This window comes from Erinaceus europaeus, chromosome 2, assembly GCF_950295315.1.
Source record: "Erinaceus europaeus chromosome 2, mEriEur2.1, whole genome shotgun sequence".
NCBI classification, from domain to species: Eukaryota; Metazoa; Chordata; class Mammalia; order Eulipotyphla; family Erinaceidae; genus Erinaceus; species Erinaceus europaeus.
Window position 1 is genome coordinate 22,878,677 of NC_080163.1, and position 22,665 is coordinate 22,901,341.

General features: G+C 38.1%; 1 non-coding gene across 1 annotated transcript; it reads left to right on the top strand.

Annotated features, from left to right (window-relative positions):
- The first annotated feature begins 22,227 nt into the window (after positions 1 to 22,227).
- Positions 22,228 to 22,330, top strand: LOC132537182 (U6 spliceosomal RNA). Its single transcript, XR_009548645.1, has one exon. It is a non-coding gene; the product is annotated as a U6 spliceosomal RNA (small nuclear RNA).
- Positions 22,331 to 22,665: the final 335 nt, after the last annotated feature.

Below are 22,665 nucleotides of genomic sequence, written 5' to 3' on the forward strand. Positions count from 1 at the left end.
CATTAATTTGTTTGTGAATGTTGAATAAGTATTCTTGCATTTCTGAAATAAATCCTACTTGATCATGATCTGTGTTTTTTTTTTTTTTTTTCAATTATTCCCCCTCTGGGGTTATCTCTGGAACTCAATGCCTGCACTATGGACCTACAGCTTCTGGCGACCATTTTTTCCATTGATGTTGTTGCTGTTATTGTTGTTGGATAGGACAGAGAAATTGAGAAGGAAGGGGAAGATAGACAGAGGGAGAGAGAAATATACCTGGAGATCAGTTTCACCGCTGGTGAAGTGACTCCCCCTGCAGGTAGGAAGCCAAAAGTCTCAAACTGGGATCCTTGAGTGGGTCCTTACACTTCACACTAAGTGTGCTTTTAACTCAGTGTGCTACCCCCTGGCCCCCAATTTGTGATCATTTTAATGTATTAATTTTGTTTCTGAAAAGTTTGTTTTGGATATTTACATTTGTGCTCATCAGAGATATTGTCTGTTTTTGTCATCAGGGTATGTGGACTTCAAAAAACTTCAGTTTCCAGTGGAGAGACAATGGGGACACAGAACTCTGGTGATGGGAATGATGTGGAATCTCATAATTTATGTAATTATGTTATCTCACAATTTTGTAAATCAATATTAAGTCACTCTCAAAAAAAAAACAAACTTCAAAGCCCACTCCTAGGTCATGCTACCAACCACCATATGTAACAATGACAATGTTTCATAGAATGGGCTTTTAATTAGTAATCATAAAAACAAACAAAAGTAAAATACGTGTTTTTATAACAATTCCATTTTTCAATTTTTGTTTGGATGGGTAGAGGACTTCTTTTCAGTAGTGCCATGCATGGTTCTATGAGGAGAAATGAAGTTTATGTGGCCAAAAATGCAGCCAGTGTTTTTGAGTCCAGCAGTTTATGAATATTTTAGAACTTACAATGAAACATTGGACTGGAAGCTTGTACTAGTTGCATAAGAATAAGAGAGGAGAAAAGTCCTTGAGAAGAACATATTTGGGAGAGCTTCAGGGAGAAAGTTGATAAAAAAAAAGTGTGTAAAAGGTTGAGAAACTCTGTAATTATTACAATCTATGGAAAATTAGAGTTTAGAGGCAAGGGAGTTTTATAACATACTGGCATGTTGTTTATCTAGAAGACTTTGAACACTCCAGTGTATGCAGCCTGGTCGTCATGAACATCTGGCCTATATTTGATTTACCCAAAAGTTTTTGCTTGCATGTGGCATAGTGGGATAAATAAATGAAAACAAGCATTTGTTCTGTGGGAAACATCAAGTCAGAAAATATGGAAAAGCTATAATTTAAAAGAACCTGGAAGTTCTACCACTTTATGGGAACTTTTACAAGTGATAAAAGTTCCAGATTCTTTTAAGTCCCCATCCATTGTTCCTATCATAGTCATTGTAAATGTCAAAAAAAAATACTATAAATGACTTTCAGTAATAGGATTGCCCTAATAGTATTCATAATCATCCATCAAATATTCACTGACTTGAAGAAACACCATGATTGAGTGAGGGTAGATAGCATAATGTTTATGTAAACAGACTCACATGCCTGAGGCTCTGAAGTTCCAGGTTCAGTTCTCTGCACCACCATAAGCCAGAGCAGATCAGTGCTCTGGTAAAAGAATAAACAAACAAACAACAAAAACCAACACACACACACACACCATAATCCATTTTAACCATAGATGTTTATGTTAAATTATTTAACATAAAACATAATAGTTGGGCCACAAGTGCTTTGCTCAGTAGTAAAGCTGCATGACATACCCCTGGATAAGTCACTTGTATGCATTGGACATTTGTGAGAGATTGACTTCACCATCCTTACCACTAGTGATTGTTGGCTATACCCTTCCATTTTAGGCCATGTACCCGAAAATCTAGAAAAACCTCAAATAGCTGTTACTTCACAAAGACATCTAAGGATATTTTTTCCCTTATAGACCATAGAATTTCACTGCTTCTGTACCACAGAGGGTTATTGTAAGAATTACAAGAAGCAGGGAGTTGGACGGTAGCACTGTGGATTAAGCACACGTGGCGTGAAGCTCAAGAACCAGCATAAGGATCCTGGTTACAGCCCCAGCTCCTCAGAGGGCTTCACAGGCGGTGAAGCAGGTCTGCAGGTAACTATCTTTCTCTCCCCCTCTCTGTCTTCCCTTCCTGTCTCCATTTCTCTCTGTCCTATCTAACAACGACGACATCAATAACAACAATAACTACAACAATAATAAAAAAGGGCAAAAAAGAGAAAATAACTAAATAAAATTAAATTAAAAAAAGAATTACAAGAAACAATAGTATTTCCTCCATCTTCCTAAATTCACCCAGAAGATACAATGCCTCCGTTTCAAATTCTGTCAATTTCTTTGCCTTTAAATATGATTTACTTCCTTAAATTTCTTTAGTCCTTTTACAGAAAGCACAAAAACTTGTCCTCGTTACTTACTAGCTTATGAAGTAGATGTGAACTCCTTAAAGAGAGTGGTAATAACTTTTTCATGTCTGTCTTACTGATATCTAACACAATGTATGGTGCATAAGACATGTTAGCTATATGGATTATAATTCAGGAACAATGTTTCGTAATTTAAGTAATCTACCTTCCTACAATTAATTGCCTGCTATGTCTTGGTAGGACTTCTCAACTGGGAAGAATATCGTGAGAAACAAGAAGTAGATTTTCCAATGGGGGCAAAAAGGTAAAAGAGTAACAAACAGAAAGTAAGTATGGTTTTTTTCAAAGGAAACACATATAAGTTAATTAATAAGTAGAATGTTTTATTTTCATTTACTTTTTTTTTTTTTGCTACCAGTGTACTGAGGCTTGGTGTTTGCACAACTCCAACAATCACAGCTGCCATTTATTTTCCTTCTGTGTTTTTTTTTTTTTGTAAAGAATGGCATATAGAAACAGATAGTGAGGGAGACAAAAGAGAAGAAAAGAAGAGACAGCTTCTGCACTGTTTCACATCCCTGAAGTTACCTCCTGTAGGTGGGGACAAGGGGCTTGAACCTGGGTCATTGCAAATAGTAAGGTGTGAGTTCTACTGCCTCTGTCACTTTTCAACCCCTAGAAAGTTTTAGTTAGTGATTTTAAAAGATTATATATGTGTGAAATGTTTCTAAACCCCACATGTATATTGTATTTGGAAAAGTTTGATATGGTGTACCAGTAGTAAAAATGTTCTATTTTGGTGCATCTGAAATAGTATGCTTTAGTCTATTTAAAACTGAAAATCCAGGTGAGCTATTCAAAAGAGATAGCAGTATTCAAATAGTTGTAAAGTTAAGGTGAGTTAGGGTCAAATGGTGATTCACTACAGCCAAGAGTCCAGTTTAGACTGTTATAATTCATCTTCTTTTAAGTCTTGGTTATTCTTTCTCTCCTTAGGATAGTACTATTTCATGGATAAAACCAGAGGCTAATCATTACAGAATAATCAGAGTGGAATTCACACCTAGCAATGTGAACTTCATGCCAAGAAGAGGGGGAAGTAATTCATCAATTTTCAAATCAAGTTATCACAGAAGGACCTGGGAAATTAAGACTCAAAAGAAATGTCAATGCATGAGGAATATTCCAGTTAGAGTAAGATATTACAGTGTTTATTGAATCTCGGTGCAGGATTTAGTGACTTGCATGCATCATGTATGGGCATGAAAATGCTCCTGAGATCTGATAATTGTATTAAGTAGTATTCAGTCATTCATAAAAAGAAAGATATAGCCAATGTTCTATGGGTCCAAACTTCAATGGAAGAGAATTCTGTAATATGCTTTGAGAAAATAGATCCCTGAGACATTTTACGTTCAAATAGCAATTTACATTCACTGTGAAAACTTAAGAAACTTTAAGTCAAACACACACACACACACACACACACACACACACACACACACACACACACACACACGGTAATGGTCTATATATTATAAAGAATGAAAACATCCCAAGCTTCATGCAGCAAGCCATCCTTGGGATTAGCTAATAATCTCTACAATAGCTCTATGTTGTCAAATAGGCAACATGCAGAGCAGATGGACCAGCAAGTCTATCTGACTTTTGACCATTTCAGTGATTGATTTGATTGCTCTCTGGATCATTGTATCTCTACTGTGCAAAGTAACAGCAGTAACTCAAATAGAAACATTCAAATAGAAATAAACTCACATAGAAATACTTCAACCTAGACACAAGCAGGAAACATTTCATTATTTTATGCAAAGGTAAATTCAAGGTGATTATGTTGTCAATCTCTTTACCTCATTAGGAAGTTCCCTCCACATTTTTTGAACATTGGCTCATACCAGGAGCCAAGAGATGTAGCAGATATTTACAGAGAGTTATGTGCAAGTAAGTATGATCTAAGCTGGGGAAAAACAAAGGCCTTTGTATAAATTGCTGATCTATTCTTTGTAATGTCCATTTAAAACACACTCTTTTTATAAGGAAAACCTGGAGAAATTATTTTGTATATAGAGATATTTGCTTAAAATGATGAAATATTTTAATTGTTCACCTTAAGCTGCTTTCCTTCATTAAAACTACTTGATCACAATAGAATATGACTCCAGTGTACAGTTTATGTAGCTGAAGTGATCAATAGTGCAATTTTAAAAGTGAAATGAGGGGCTGGGTAGTGGTGCACCTGACTGAGTGCACACATTATAGTGTGCAAGGTGGCACGTTCAAGCCCCCCAGTCCTCACCTGCAAAAGGGAAGCTTCACAAGTTGTGAAACAGTGCTTCAGGTCTCTCTCTCTCTCTCTCTAGCTCTCTCTATCTACCTATCTATCTCTCCCCTTTTATATACATTTCCCTCTCAATTTCTATCTGTAATAAAAAATAAAATATTTTAAATTAAAAAGTGAAATGAATTTTAATTATATGATCCTGTATGATCTATAATCTTATCTAAATTTCACAAACTAAATGAAACAATATTTAAAGGGACTATTTAAGTGAAGAAATCTATAAGGAAAAGGCTGCTTAATTTCTCTAATCATGAAAATGATTGACACTATATAAATATTCAACTAGAGTAGAGAATTTAATACCCCTGGAGGCAATACTGGTTTGAGATGTTTAAGATTAACAACCTTTCATCATTGTTTTTGAAGATCTACTTTATCATTTTTCATAAGAGACAGTGGCTAGACCCCTGCTCATCTCAGGCATATGATGATACCAGGGATTAAACATGGGACCTCTAAATTCTCAGGCATGGAAGTCTCCTGTTCTACCTCTGTACTTTATCCTGACCCTACCCTTCATCTTTAAATAAAGCATAATTAGTTATTCTGCATAATACATTATACTTATCTATGTGAAGCTTTTGTATAGGAAGTAGTCACTATGCTAGAATTTAGCCATAGGCTTTAAAAAATGGCGACTAATCCCTAGCACTGCAAAAACGGTATCATCTGTTTTCCATCTACACCATGCCTCGGCCTCGCGTGAGCTTAATGTGCAGCTTGGCAATACGAGAATCCGGCATGAAGCCCAGCCAGTCTATCTTGGCGTTACTCTCGATCGCACTCTGTCATTTCACAAACATCTCATAAAAACTGCAGCAAAGGTGGGCGCGAGGAATCACATCATTGCAAGACTGGCCAGCTCCTCATGGGGCGCGAGCGCTTCCACACTATGATCATCATCTCTGGCATTATGCTATTCCACTGCAGAATACTGTGCCCCAGTATGGTTCCGTAGCCCCCATGTCCACTTGGTCGATTCCAAATTATATTGCTCCATGAGGATAATTTCTGGAACCATCCATTCCACCCCGGTTCCATGGCTGCCAGTTCTTAGCAACATCGCCCTGCCAGATATTCGTCGGGATGCAGCATCATCTAAGTTCATTTCCCACGTCTACACTCGACCGGACCTGCCAATATACGCGGATATCTTCGCCAACCCTGTTCAACGCTTGACGTCTCATCACCCAATCTGGTCCCCTACGCCTACACTGAACTTCTCTGTTCCATTCTCTTGGAAACAGAGCTGGCAGTCAGCTGAGGTAAAGAACAAACCTCATCACAGACCCCTGCAAGTGTCAACTCGGCTTTGACCTAGCACGTTATGATTGGGCTCTCCTCAATCGCTATGGAACAGGCCATGGCCGGTGCGCCGCTATGTTCCATCGCTGGGGAGCCAGAGACGACCCGAACTGCCCCTGCGGCTACAGACAGACTATGATCCACATAGTCAACGACTGCCACCTCTCCAGATTCAAAGGAGTTCTCGAAAATTTACATCAGGCTCAACCTGATGCTGTTGACTGGCTCTGGAAGATGGGCAAACACTAGAAGAAGAAGAATTAGTTCTTTCAGGCTTTTATTAATTCTTACATTTGAGTAATTCAGTATGCATGAAACAATATGGGTAATTCAAAATGAAACTTTTAGAACTAAATTCCTTATATAATTAAAGTAGATAAGTAATTCTCACTGCTGAGTGAGAACAACAAAATGTTGACTAATTAAAACATAATGATGCTGGCACATTAATGGGAGTAGATTCATCCAATTATTATGTCCAACACAGCACATTTAAATCATAAACAAAGGCAGTGATAGAAAACAGTCATTGATGTTGATTGAAGATAGATTTAAAATTAAGCTAAATAAACTACATGCACAATTTTAGCGCAAGACGCTTTTAAAATCAAAATGTCCCCTTAATTTATTTTATAATTAAGGCATGGTTACTGTACACAGCATCAAAAAGTAGAAAGAACAAAATTTCACCAGCACTTGCTATCAGACAATCTAGTATCTTCCTATTTCATTTATTTCGAAATCTCTTGTTGGGAGTCGGGCTGTAGCTCAGCGGGTTAAGCGCAGGTGGCACAAAGCACAAGGACAGGCATAAGGATCCCGGTTCGAACCCCGGCTCCCCACCTGTAGGGGAGTCCCTTCACAGGCGGTGAAGCAGGTCTGCTGGTGTCTATCTTTCTCTCCTCCTCTCTGTCTCCCCCTCCTCTCTCCATTTCTCTTTGTCCTATCCAACAACGACAACAACAATAATAACTACAACAATATAACTACAAGGGCAACAAAAGGGAATAAATAAATAAAATAAATATTTTTTAAAAAATCTCTTGTTTCAGAACCTATATAGCCTAATCTATATATCTAGAAAGACTTTTCATTGGAATTCTATTTCTTTATATTCATCTATCCCCTGAAAAATACTGTAAGTTTTGGCATTATTTACTTAATATTGGTTAACAAGATTGAGATAACAGGGGTACAATTCCATACAGTTCCATGTCCCACCCCCTTCACTAAAAGCTTCACTACTCTTTACCCCTTTTTAGGAGTATGGAGCAAAATGCTTTTGGGATGCAGAAGTTGGAAGGTCTGGCTTCTGTAATTGCTTTTCCACTGAACTTGGACCCATACCCCTCAGTTTGTCTCTATCTTTCCCTAGTGGATAGGATTCTGGGGATGTGAGACTCTGGGACATTTTGGTGAGGTTGTCAACCCAGGGAGGCCAGGATGGCGATGTCATAGTGGCATCTGCAATTTTGGGGCTAAAAGGTGGTAAGATAGAAAGCAGGACAAACTATACACAGGAACCCACAAGTAGAAATAGAGCAGATAAAATTAGGGGTCTTCATGTGAAAAAAATCTAGGAAGTAGGGAGCTGGTCAGTGGCGTAGCAGGTTAAGCATACATGATGTGAGGTGAAGGACCCTTGTAAGAATCCTGGTTTGAGCCCCCAACTCCCCACCTTCAGGGGGTTTGCTTCACAGGCCAGGTGGTGAAGCTGGTCTTCAGGTATCTATCTTCCTCTCCCCTTCTCTGTCTTCTCTTCCTCTCTCGCTCGCTCTCTCTGTCCTATCCAACAACAAAGACAGTGATAACAACAACAACAATAAACAACAAAGGCAACAAAGGGGAGAGAAAAATAGCCTCTAGGAGCGCAGTAGATTTGTAGTGCAGGCATCGAGCCCCAGTGATAACCCTTGAGGCAAAAAAAAAAAAAAAATTATAGCTCCTTTCTGTTAAGTTACATAGAGCTCATAATGGACTGAAGGTGAAGCATACTAACTAAATAGTTCTCACTAGGGGGAAATTTAGATCCTTTATAGACTCCCAGACAATGAATAGTATTGAACTGTTATTCAACATAGGTTCTCAGTGAGAGAAAATAGACTTTTAAATATTGTTTCTTTTTAGATCATGGTAATCTAATATATGCTTATCAATTTGCACGCTGTGCTAGATTATTCTCCTTTAATAATAAATAATAGCATTCATCTTCTTTGATGAATAGCCTACAGTTTTATTCAGCTGAGGACTGAGCAAAGCATTGAAGCATTAATGTGTTTTTATCTACCCACTATGAACTATAAAGTTAGGATGGTGAAAATTACCTCCCCCCATCAAAATTAAGAGTTATTTTTTGTTTGCTTGTCTAACTCTTTTTTGTTATTTAATTAATTTAATTTATTTACTTATTTATTGGATATAGACAGCCAGAAATTGAGAGTGAAGACAGTGATAGAGAGGGAGACAGAGAGACACCTACAGCCCTGCTTCACCACTTGCAAAGCTTTCTCCCTGCAGGTGGGGATTGGAAGCTGGAACCTGGATCCTTGAGCATTGTAACATGTGGTCAACCAGGTGCACCACCATTCAGCCCCCAAATGAAGAGTTTTAACATTCAACCAATGAAGATTTAGGCTAATATTTAATTGCCCCCACATATTCAGAGAAACACAAATAAAACACATGTAGGCTAACTGTGACCTGGATATTTCCAGTTGATACCAACTTTGTATTTGTTTAATGATCCACTTCAGTGAGATTTCTATCAAAGAGCTATAACCATCAGATCTTTCATACTTAGTTTTATCTCCATTTCCAATGTCACTATATTGGCTTAATGTTTATTTACAAGATTGCTGTTGCCATAAGGACAACATCTCCACATCTCCTAAAAATAGTTATCAGTGTATTTCACACTCGACCCAAATTTTCAGTTTTGGTGGATACTGTTCACTGTCTGGGATGCTATAAAAGATCTAAATCCCCCTCCCCCCGGTGAGAGTTATTTAGTTAGTATGCTTCACCTCTATTTCATTATGAGTTCTTTGTAACTCAACAGAAAGGAGCTATAATTTTATATTAATGAGTGTGAGTTTTTCATTCCTGAGTTTTCAATTTTGGCAATTTGTGTGTTTAATTACTTTAAATGTTTTTCTTCAAATATTTATTATCTACATTATAAGAGATACAATGACAAGAACCAATCCTAGGGCCTAGTACAAGCAAATTCTTTGTGCTTTATTCACGGAACTACACTATTGGCTAAATCATTAACTGGAAAAGCAGCAGTGATGTAGTTCTGTGAGTAGAGCAAAGAATTTGCTTGTTGAGGCCTTTAGTTTGATTTTTTTGCTACATATGGTAGAATAAGGTATCTTCCCTCTCTCTCTCTCTCTCTGCCTGTCTTTCTCTCTCTCTGTGTCTCTCACATCTTTTAAATTTTATTATTTATTAAGTAGACAGAGAGAAATTGGGAAAGAAGAAGAGCTAGAGAGGGGGATAGACAATGAGACACCTGAAGCCTTATTTCACTATCCATGAAGTTTCCCCTCTGCAGGGGGGGACCTGCAGCCACCAGGTTCCAGATGCTATCATGATGCCAACCTGACTTCCCTGAACAGGTGACCCCACCAGTGTGACCTGGAGCTCCTCTTCCTCAGATCGCTGCCCCACTAGGGAAAGAGAGAGACAGGCTGGAAGTATGGATTGACCTGTATCAATGCCCATGTTCAGCGAGGAATCAATTACAGAAGCCAGACCTTCGCCTTCTGCACCCCATAATGACCCTGGTTCCATACTCCCAGAGGGTTAAAGAATAGGAAAGCTATCAAGGGAGCAGATGAGATATGGAGCTCTGGTGGTGGGAATTGCACCCGTTTTATCCTATGGTCTTGTCAGTGTTTCTATTTTATAAATAAATAAATTTTTTAAATTTATTTTTTATTTAAGAAAGGAAAAATTAACAAAACCATAGGGTAGGAGGGGTACAACTCCACACAATTCCCACCACCCAATCTCCATATCCCATCCCCTCCCCTGATAGCTTTCCCATTCTCTATCCCTCTGCTAGCATGGATCCGGGGTCGTTGTGGGTTGCAGAAGGTAGAAGGTCTGGCTTCTATAATTGCTTCCCCCCTGAACATGGGCGTTGACTGGTCGGTCCATACTCCCAGTCTGCCTCTCTCTTTCCCTAGTAAGGTGGGTCTCTGGGGAAATAGAGCTCCAGGACACATTGGTGGGGTCTTCAGTACAGGGAAGCCTGGCTGGCATCCTGATGACATCTGGAACCTCGTGACTGAAAAGAGAGTTAACATACAAAGCCAAACAAATTGTTGAGCAATCATGGACCCAAAGGTTGGAATAGTGGAGAGGAAGTGTTAGGGGGATACTCACTGCAAACTCTAGTGTACTTCTGCTTTCAGGTATATATTTTGTAGTAGTTTATGGATACGTGTGAACATACGCTTTCTCTCAGAGAACCTGGTGTATATCTAGGTTTTGGGACTTTGATAGAAAGTGAACCTTGGTGATACTGATACTGGAGAAAGGGAAGGAGAAAAGTTGACTTTCTTCAAAGAGACTACAAATTTCTGAGGAACACTGTTATGTATGCTCCTCAAGGTTGGTCTCAAGGCATTTCTTTAATTCCTCACACATCTCGTCTAGAAGTTAAAAAAAGAATCTAATTCTGAACTTCCACTTTTGAACTAAGGAAGCTACTGCCTGACCATTAAAAACAGTCAGAATTATTGTATTAAATTTGTAACATTCCAAGTGAACATATTTTATCTCCCCCCCCTCTGTTAATTGCCTGTGTTCAAGTCTGAAGCAAATATGTAGCTGTGTTTGCTCTTACATAGGACAAACATATATCTAACTGTTCTGGTCACTTTATAGAGAAAAAAAGACTTTAAAGTTATTCTTCATTAAATCTGATGTCTGTGGGGCCAGGTTGTGGTGCACCTGGTTGAGTGCACATGTTACAGTGCCCAAGGACCCTGGTTCAAGCCCCCGGTCCCCACCTGCACGGGGAAAGCTTCACAAGTGGTGAAGAAGGACTGCAGGTGTCTCTCTCTCACTCTCTCCCCTCTCCATTTTATGACTATCTCTATCCAATAAATAAATAAAGATAATAAAACAAATTTAAAAATTGATGTTTGTATTTTAAGATAAAAATATAGTAGACTTATTCTTAGAAGTTTGCAAAGATCATCTGAAGTTTCGATCTAATTAACAAGCTAAACTTATATTTCATAGTGTTTTATAAAGAATGCAATTTCCTCCTTAGTATTCATGATTTATAAAATAAATAGATAAAAGTGGCTGCATAAAATCTTTGTCAGCTTTTGCTGGGCTTTCAATTATAAGTTATCCTCCTCTGTGTCGAGAATATTTCTTTCTTTCATATTGTTATTATGTTAATAATTATTATTAGATGCTTTCCATCTGTCTCTTGATTTCCTCTAATCAAAGTTTATTATCATGAAAACAAGAATATTCTAGATTATGTGTGGCAATATATATTTTAAAAGTCACCCAACTACTTGTATCTTTGAATAACATGGAAAACTAACCTAATCATTGAAATAATGAAAGTTTACTGTAAAAAAAAAACCAGAAACATTAGCAGCTTTTCTTTTTTCAAATCTACCACAACAGTATCAGAGAGAAGGAGCTGTTTAACAGTTGTTAGTTTTCTGTCCATTCCTTCAGTTAAAAAATACCAGCTTGGTGCCAAGATAGTAGCACAGCAGGTTAAGTACACGTGGAGCAAAGTGCAAGGACCACCATAAGGATCCAGGTTGGAGACCCCAGCTCCCCACCTGCAGGGGGTCTCTTCACAGGGGGTAAAGCATGTCTGCAGGTGTCTATCTTTCTCTCTCCCTCTCTGTCTTCCTCTCCTCTCTCAATTTCTTTCTGTCCTATCCAACAATGATGACATCAACAACAAAAATAATAATAACAGCAACAATGATAAACAACAAGGGCAACAAAAGGGGAAAAATAGCCTCCAGGAGCAGCGGATTGGTAGTGCAGGCACTGAGCTCCAGCAATAACCCTGAAGGCAAAATAAATAAATAAAAATAAAAAATAAAGAACGGTTTTTACCTTCCTTCTAGAACATTGCTAGTTCATAGTGAAGGTAAGGTCCTGAAGAAGCCTACTTAAGGGTTTATAATGACATTCCCAATGGATGTGACCAGTGATGGTAGAGAAAGGGATTTATCAGAGGTCTAGGCCCATACCATTCATGGGGAATCCAAGGATTTCCTGTCTAGCATTCTGGGTGATGGGATGACCTTATAGTGGCCAAAAAGGCCATCATTAAGTGAGCCAGTCTCTTTACCTTATCCAGCTGTTGCAGTCACAACTTTATCTGACAAGCTTGGGCTTTCTCCCAGTTGTTAAAGTGTTGAGTGTCCTTTTTTATATAAAAAAAAACAGTCTTAGGTTTATGGGATCTGGCCTCAGGTTAGGGAGGATATAGACCTAGGTTTTTAGTGAGGTCTTAGGGATGCATTGGATCGACCTTCTCGTGGTGCATTCCGTGAGTACCCATTCATTGGGGAAACTGATGATCCTTCCTAGCCGACTGAATCCACATGGATCCCAGTCACTTTCAAAGCCAGCAACAAGCAGCTCCTGACAGCTTTCAACCTGACCTGTTGACTGGCTACGGAAGAAGGGCAAACGCTAGAAGAAGAAGTTAGTCTCAAGTTTTTCTGCATTTACTTGTTAGATGATGATTCTAACTGTGGTTTTTATAGGTACAATGACTCTCTTTTACTTAATATATAGTTTTGCCAGTAAAACTATTGACTAGTTGCATAGTGTTTCTTCTGAAGCTTATTAAGGGGTAACAATAATCCTGATGCTCTATAGTTAATTGAATGACTGAGGAAGTGGAGTAAGATAGGAGGGTGTTTAGGACTAATTAATGAATATGTGATTAGATAATTTATGATGGATTCTTTAGGCCATTCTAGAAGAATCCCAGGCTTATTAGGTCTACATATAATCTCAGAGAGCTATTAAACACACACACACACACACACACACACACACACACACACACACACACACACACATATATATATATATATAATTGTCCCTTGCTTGTGGAAACATGTACACATGTCCCTAGTACCTTAGACTGTAGTCTATAGCTAGTATTTGTAACTGCTAGAAAATGTGCCATCTGAAATAGATCTAGGTATCCTCATGTGTTAAGAAATATCTTACAAGCTTAGAGGAGTTGGGAGGTTGACATCTCATTCAGGTTTGGCATTTCTGGAGACAATTCTCAGTAACAAGTCAAGGGTAGCATAACATGGTATGGAGGTATAGGTAGTATTGATTTAGTTGAGATCAACTGAAGTAGTATAGCAGGGTAAGGTATCAGAGAAGAGAAAAACATCAAGAAGTAAGAGCATAGGTTCCAGGACTAGGAGAAATACATATCTTAAAGAGAATGGAAAAAGTTTCTTAATTATTATTATAACCAAGTTAGTTGGGAGCGTGTTTTTCTTTGAAAAATCAATGGTTAGGATTTGCCATAATATATTGACCTCACTAAATTTTATGACATTTAAGGGTATCTACTAATAATAGCATTTTATATACTGACAGAGTCAAATGGTTATGATGTCTCTGGCCTAAGATTGTAGGTAACTTAGTTATTAATAAAAGAAAAAAATAGTTAAAGCATTTAATCCCAGTGACATGCTTATCTAGGTAGTCAGAAAATTGGAAGTATCAATCTATTTTTCACCCTTGAGGCTGGAGTGTTTCTACCGATGTCTCAGTTATAGTTGGTGAGGTTTGTTAAGATCAATAATTATAGATATTTGTTGTTTCTGTGGGAAAGTCTGGACTGTCTGCCTTTACTCCTTATGCCTCCCAGAAGTCCCCTAATCGGTAAATTCACCAGCATCCAATTCCATATTTTGTTCTTTGAATCAAGATGAGAAGTCTCAAAATGAATTAATTGTATTATTCTGTACTAAAGAAAATAAAGCTATACTTTAACTCCTTCCTAACCTGAAACAACTAATTTTCTGTGCTCACATTCTAATTAGCTTATGATAACTAGATAGCTTTAGAATGCTGAGAGATAACATTTTGACCAAAGATGGTTTAAGTTGCACGGGGAAGGTCTGTCCCTTCCATATGATCCAGTAATTCCTCTCCTGGGGTTATACCCCAAGGACTCCATAACACCCAACCAAAAAGAGGTGTGTACTACTATGTTCATAGCAGCACAATTCATAGAAGCTAAAACCTGGAAGCAACCCAGGTGCCCAAAAACAGATGAGTGGCTGAGAAAGCTGTGGTATATATACACAATGGAATACTATGCAGCTATCAAGAACAATGAACCCACCTTCTCTGATCCATCTTGGACAGAGCTAGAAGGAATTATGTTAAGTGAGCTAAGTCAGAAAGATAAAGATGAGTATGGGATGATCCCACTCATCAACAGAAGTTGAGTAAGAAGATCTGAAAGGGAAACTAAAAGCAGGACCTGACTAAATTGTAAGTACGGCATCAAAGTAAAAACCCTGTGGTGAGGGGCAGACATGCAGCTTCCTGGGCCAGTGGGGGGTGGGAGTGGGTGGGAGGGATGGGTCACAGTCTTTTGGTGGTGGGAATGGTGTTTATGTACACTCCTAGTAAAATTTAGTCATATAAATCACTAGTTAATTAATATGAGAGGGGGAAAATTAGTTGTATGTCTCAAAGTTTTTCAAAACACAAACAATCTTTTTAATATATAGGCTGTGTAATTGATATGCAGACTCTCTCAAAAGCCTAGACCAAGTAGATCAGAAGCAACCAATAGCACAGCCATATACAAGATTCTGGGTACTGTACAGCAAACCCTAACAAAAGGACTTTTCAAAATTAACCCAATTATCAAATAATGTGATGCTAACATTAACTATAGATTGTCTTTTTGAACCCTAAGACAGCAGGAACCTCACATCTCCACTATAGAGCCTCTACTTCCCCCAGTCCTGGAACCCTTGGATAGGGCCCACTTTCCCGTATGCCTCTCCCAATCCATATCAAATAATATTGCATCTGCCAATCGCAACCTAATCAACACAACGATTGCCACCTCAACATGCTTCACTTCAGACTGTGTCCAGAGACTTCACGTGTGGAATGACAACCCTTCAGCTTCATTACTCGGGTGAGACCTTTCCTTTCATAATATACTCTAATTCCATCTCAGGTGGTTCACTTTCTAACAAAGTCCCAAAACCTAGATATACACCAGTTTCTGTGAGAGAGAGCATATGTTTACACGTATCAGTAAACTACTGCAAAATATATACCTAAAAGTAGAAGTACACTAGAGTTTACAGTGAGTACCCTCCTAACACTTCCTCTCCACTATTCCAACCTTTGGGTCCATGATTGCTCAACAATTTGTTTGGCTTCGCATGTTAACTCTCTTTTCAGTCACCAGGTTCCAGATGTCATCAGGATGCCAGCCAGTCTTCCCTAGACTGAAGACCCCACCAATGTGTCCTGGAGCTCTGCTTCCCCGGAGACCCACCCTACTAGGGAAAGAGAGAGACACACTGGGAGTATGGACTGACCAGTCAATGCCCATGTTCAGTGGGGAAGCAATTACAGAAGCCAGACCTTATACCTTCTGCAACCTACAATGACCCTGGGTCCATGCTCCCAGAGGGATAGAGAATGGAAAGGCTATCAGGGGAGGGGGTGGGATATGGAGATTGGGTGGTGGGAATTGTGTGGAATTATACCCCTCCTACCCTATGGTTTTGTTAATTAATCCTTTCTTAATTAAAAAATAAATAAAAAAATTTAAAAAATTAAAGAAAAAAAAAGTTATGCCCCAATCTTTTTTTCATTTTTTTTTTTTTTTGGTGGAAACAGGGAGAAAGAGAGGAGAGAGAGACCACTGCATTTGAGCTTCCTCCAATACAATGGGTCCAGGCTCAAACATGGCAAAGCAACACACTAAGTGAGTTGGTGTGCCAATCTACCCATTTTTAATATAGAAAATTTCAAATTACACTCAATAGGGCTTACCAGTGGATATTCCCATCAGAGATGCATGAACTGTTCGATTTTTGTACTCAGCACAATCCAATTTTATTTATTTTATTTTATTTCATTTTTGCCTTCAGGGTTATTTCTGGCCTTGGTGATTGCACTATGAATCTATTGCTCCTGAGGCCATTTTCTTTCTTTTCTTTTTTTTTTTTATAGGACAGAGAGAAATTGAGAGAGGAGGGAAAGACAGAGAAGGACAGAGAAAGATATACACCTGCAGACCTATGTCACCACTTGTGAAGTGAGTCCCCAGCAGGAGAGGAGCCTAGACTTGAACTGGGGTCCTTGTGTGGGTCCTTGCATTTCATACTATGTGCTCTTAACCTAGTGCACCACCACCCAAACCCCTTATTTTAATTTTTAAATTTGATTAATTTATTTATTTATTAGATAGAGACAGAGATAAATTGAGAGTAGAAAGGGAGATAGATAGGGAAGAGACAGAGAAACACGACCCTACTCCACCACTCAGGAAGATTTTCCCCTATGGGTGGGGCTAGGAGCTTGAACCTGGGTCCTTGCACATTGTAATGTGTGTACTTTACCAAGTGCACCACCACCTGGCTGCCACAATCCAATTTTTAAAAAGTCACTGTTGGTGATTATGGCAATCTGATAAGTGGAAGAATAATATCTCAGTACAGCTTTAATTTGCATTTCTAATTTCTTTAAAATGAATTTATGCTTGTGCTTGTGTTAAAAGTCAGTTCCACATATTTCTCCATCAGTTGTTTATTCAAATTTGTTCATTTTTTTTTTAATTAAGTAACTTGCCTTTTCATTTTTGGAAGGAAATGTTCTCTTGTATACTTTGCAGTCATTATCTAGAGTATGTGTTGAAATGTTCTTTCTCAGCTTGTGTTTCTTCTATGATTTTACTTAGAATTGTGTTTTCTATTCAGGTTACTTTTATGTAATCAAACGTATGTCTTGCCTAGATTTTCAAAGTTTGACTCACTTGAGAATCTAAGGATATATCTGTATCCACTTAAATAAATATTTATTATTTCCCTTACTCTAGTGCAGCAAGGATTGCTTGACTAAATTCATCTCAGGGAAATGTAACTACGGAACTCCAAGTTTGCTTACCTTTGACCAGAAGTGGCTCATCTGTGCCTTATCAGGTTGTCTGTACAAACCCTTGTGCCACATGGAAGTGCCACGGCAGTGAAGAATGTGCCTATGCTTTGATACCTCTGTTCTTTAGCTTCTTATTACTTCAATTTGGAATATAGAATGACGAGTTGTGCTCTAGCAACATTTCTTTCTTTCTTTCTTTCTTTCTTTCTTTCTTTCTTTCTTTCTTTCTTTCTTTTTTTTCCTTTCCAGGGTTTATTGCTGTGGCTTTGTGCTGGCACTACCAATTCACTGCTTCTGGCAGTCATATTTTTTTCCATTTATTTTGTTCAGTAGGACAAAGAAAAGGAGAAAGGAGAGAGATAGAGAGAGGGAGAGAAATAGACACCTGAAACCTGCTTCACTGCTCATGAAACTCTCCTGTCTGGCAGCATTTTCTGTCCCTGGTTAGTTCACACATGACCATGCATGAGGACCTTGGCTACAACCTGTGGGGATGGAGTTACATGAGTGGTGAAGCAGTACTGCAGCTATATCTCTTTCTTCTTCACTCTCCCTTTTCCCTCTTAAGTCCTTTCCATCTCTGTTCAACAAAGTAAAAATAAATAGTTTTCTTAAAAAAAAAAAAAGAGTCCCATTAGGCATGCATTTCCTCCATCCTCTTGAGGGAAAATTATTAAGCCAAAACAATATTCAGTGGGGCTGCAAAATAGCCTGTTTTTCTATGTGTATGATCCCTGCCATACTGGGGGAAAGCTTCAGTACTGTGGCATCACATCTCTCTCTCTCTCTCTCTCTCTCTCTCTCTCTCTCTCTCTCTCTCTCTCTCTCTCTCTCTGAAAAAAAAAAAAAAACTCAGCCTATAGCCTAGAACTCTAACAAATCCCTCTCTCCACCATCACTGGTCATCTCCATCAGGAACAGCATAGCAGACCAACTTGTGGGCCTCACTATAGGACCTTGCCCTCAATGTAGAACAACAATGGTAGGGACGATATATCCCATTCTGTGAAGGAAGGTTCCATCAATATATTCTACCACTTGAGGAAGACATGTCCTGCAATGAGGGCACCCTAGAATGTTCTTTGCTATAACTACAAAATGCAAGCTCAGACATATAGGGATGCAGGGGTTACACAGGTTCCTTTGCTGAATACGGACCCCAGATCAAATCATTGGGGTTTACAATTAATGATATTTATATACTTTTCCCACGTTTGGAAGCTACTCTCTGCCCTGATCCAGCTTTCTAATCCTATTTCCGGCTCTGACACGATACCATCTCCCTAGATAATACCTTTGGTCCACCTGCATGTTAGCTATCACGATGAGGCAAAAATTAATGAAGTCATGGGTCCCTTGGAACATACCTAAAATAAATTTCCTAGCTTTTTCTAAAATGGAGACGCCAAATCTCATCTGCTATATTCTTGCCTTTAGGTTCCTGACTATTAAACATTTTGTTCTGCCCTGTATCTTAATGCTTTTTCAGTCACCAAGTTGCAGATGCAAACATGATGCCAACCTGAATTCCCTGGCAGATGACCTCACCAATGTGTCCTGGAATCCCACCTCTCCAGAACCTTACCACACTAGGGAAAGATAGAAATAGACTGGGAGTATGGATTGACGTGCCAACACCCATGCTCAGTGGAGAAGCAATTACAGAAGCCAGACTTCCACCTTCTTCACCCCATAATGATCCTGGGTCCATATTCCCAAAAGAATAAAGAATAGGAAAGCTTCCAGTGGAGGGGTGGGATGCAGAACTTTGGTGGTGAGAATTGTATGGAACTGTAACTCTCTTATCCTACAATCTTATCTATTATTATTAAATCAATAAAAAATAGGGATAGTAATAAACACCTTCCTGAAGCGGAAAAAAAAGTCAGCCCAGAGCCATAAGTCTGCAGATAAAAACAAAATAAACAAGAAAAAAACAACACCCTAGAACCCATTTAATCTCAGCAGCCAATTGCCTGGTGAAGACAATAAAGTCAGTTCTTCTGGGGAAGGCTCTGAACTTACTTGCCCTTAAGACTTGTCACACTCTGGTTGTTGTTTTTTTTCTTAATATTCAGTTAATTAATTCATTTATATAAAATGAGGGGAGAGAGAGGGAGGAACAGAGAGAGGGAAGGAGATAGATAGAGAGAGAGAGACTAGAGTACTGATCAACTCTGGGTTATGGTGGTGTAAAGATTGAACATGGGACTCAAAGCCTCAGCCATGCAAATCTTTTGAAAACAAGGGAGTCTTGAGTTTCCAAACTTAGTTTTCCCAGCTGGGAATCCCCACCCCCTTGGTTTAGTTCTGCCAGTCACAGTGAAGATGTCCCTTTGAACTGGAGCAGGCTCAATGGATTGCGGTTCATATGCCTTAGAATTTTCCTTTTCTTACACAACTTGAATAGGTTTTCTTGACCAAATATTTCTTTTCTGTATGCCTGCAGTGCAAGTTCCTGTTCTCTGAATGTTCATTGGTTTGCCTTCAAAATGTTTTCCACTGTTTTTTTTCAATTGGAGAGCATCTGCAGAACAGTTTGTGCTGGCCTTCAGGAATTGATTCTCTGCTCGTCCTTGTCCAGTTTTAAATAGTTTACTTACTTATATAATTTTAATTTCTTTTATGATTGTGTATCATATATATTTTCGTCTGGTTTAATGAATCTTCCTGTCTCTTGAATCCTTTTCATATACCTTTATTTATCCAGTAATGTTGCTTTCTTCCACTTCATTCTAGGCTTTATCAAATCATCTTTCATTTCCGTCATAGATTTATTTTTATCTCTTCCCATAGGAAATTAATACAGTAAGCTATTTCTAATAATATTCATGGTGAAATATTTTGAACTAAGAATTTATCTATTGTGTAACTAAATTTTCTCATCAATGTAGTATTTTGCTATCTCTTTTTTCTCAATCCATTATTATTATTGTAAAGATCTTATGATTGTACAATTTTTCTTTCTAATTTGTGATGAGGAAAATGTTTTTCCAAATTGCCATCATATGTTACATCAAATGCATCTTCATATGTCTCTATTTGAGAGGAGTCGTGTTTATGTCTTACTTGAGAAGAGCTTCTTCTTAAATTCTTGTTTTATATGACTTATTTCAATTTGTATTATCTTATCAGTGAAACCAGAGACTGCAATCTTAATCTAACACTTTTCATTCACAGCCAAAATGTTATCTCCAAGGGTGCCTTTTCTAGATGATTTTCAACCTTTGCTTCATAGAACAAAATTAATTCTTAAAAACCTCCCCTAGCAAACCTGCACATTCTTTTTCCTACAGAAAGAAGCCACTTGCTCTCAGAAAAGAGTGTTTGTTGACCTTTAAGATATCATTCGCTCATGTAAGACTTTCCTTAATGGTAATTTTTTTCCTCCCTGAATACACTTCTTCACTTTTTGCTGACATCTACCTTATCTCTAACCACTCTTCATCATTTAATTTCTTTATAGTCACTAAACCTATTCTTTCTTATTTTTATCTTTCTCTTACTGAATCATAATAGAGATACTCTTTAAATTTATTTTCATTGTTTTTATATGATTTTCAAGAGTAGGAAGGGAAAAAATCACCATCTTAACGTAACACAGATAAAAAGCTTTCACAAATCTCCGTTAATCACATATAATCATATAGATAGTGAATGTCTCCCTCTCTGAAAGGTCCATATTTGACTTGTAGGAATTTGTCAGAACACAATGGTAGCAGTCACCCTTCTCTCTTTCTTCTTCATCCTCAATTCATTGTGGTAATAATACATGTTAGTTACAGTCGGCAATACAGCTGAAATAATTTTGTCCCAACTCATTGGTAACTTTTTAATTAACGATAGACATGTGATCATACTGTTGTACCTAGGAATATTTTAGCTCATGTGCTTACAGAGCAATAAGACAACTTATAAATGTTGGTGAGAATAGACTTATACAGCTCAGCATGGGTTTGATTATTTACTAAATTGAACCAACCAACCAGTTTCTCTCATTTCTCTTCTATTTTTTTCCATTCCTCTCCTCTAATTTTTAGGGATAACTTAGTGATTTAAATCAAAGTCCAACAATCTACTAGATCACTATCTTAGTATAAATCCTTCCTGATCATTTCCAATGTGTCAACATTTGTAGAGAATCTGTACAAATATATGCACATGTGTACACACACACACACACACACACACACACGGGTTTTATTAGCGGTCCAGGCAGTGGTGCATCTGGTCAAGCACATACATGACAATGCACAAGGACCCAGGTTCAAGCCCCTTGCCCCCTCCTCCAGGAGGGAAGCTTCACAAGTGGTGGAGCAGGGTTACAGTTGTCTCTCTGTCTCTCTTCCTCTATATCACCCCCTTCCCACTCAGTTTCTCTCTGTCTTTATTCATGAAGTAAAATATTTTTTTAAAGTAAGAATAGGGAAGATTTCAATGGAAGGGATGGGATATGAAACTTTTGTGGGAATTGTGTAGAATTGTACCCCTCCTATCCAATAGACTTGTCACTCATCATAAAATAAAATAAACAAATAAAAAAGGTTTTATTAATCTTCCATATTCAGCTGAAAATAAAATAAAGATCTGCAGGTGAAAGGATTTATCTTATTAAGGCTACAGACTCTAGAATTCAAATCATTTAATGTCTGGAGAAAGGAAATGGAAAGGTACAATGAAGGGGATGGGATATAGAACTCTGGTGGTAGGAATTGTATGCAATTATACCCCTCTTACCCACAATATTGACAATCACTATTAAATCACTGATGAAAAAAGAAATATTATGTGGTTACCCCAGTTTTGGGGAGAAGTTAAATGTGTGAAACTCAGAAAGTTTTAAGGTAGTGAAACTGTTTTGTATAATAGTGACAAGATAGATACTTGACACAATGCAGTTGTCAAAGTCCAAAGAACTTCACAGTATAGAGAATGAACTGTACTGTCTGCAAGCTTAAATAATCATTTAAGGTACCTGCTTCAGCAGCACATATATTAAAATTGGAATGATACAGAGAAGACTAGCATGGCCTCTGTGTAAGGATGACAAGCAAATTTGTGAAGTGTTCCATATTTTTATTCTTTAGAATAGTAATGGAAGTTCTCACCATAGCAATCAGGCAACAGAAAGGAATCAAAGGAATAAAGATTGGAAGGGAGGAAGTTAAGCTCTCACTATTTGAAGATTATATGACAGTATACATATAAAAACCTAAAGAATCCAGCAGAAAGCTACTGGAAGTTATTAGGCAATATAGCAAAGTGCCCACTTACAAAATCAATGTACAGAAATCAGTGGCATTTATTTATGAAAACACTAAGTCCAAAGAAGAGGATATCCAGAATTCACTCCCATTCACTGTTGCAGCAAAATCAATAAATACCTAGGAATAAAGCTGACCAAATAAATTAA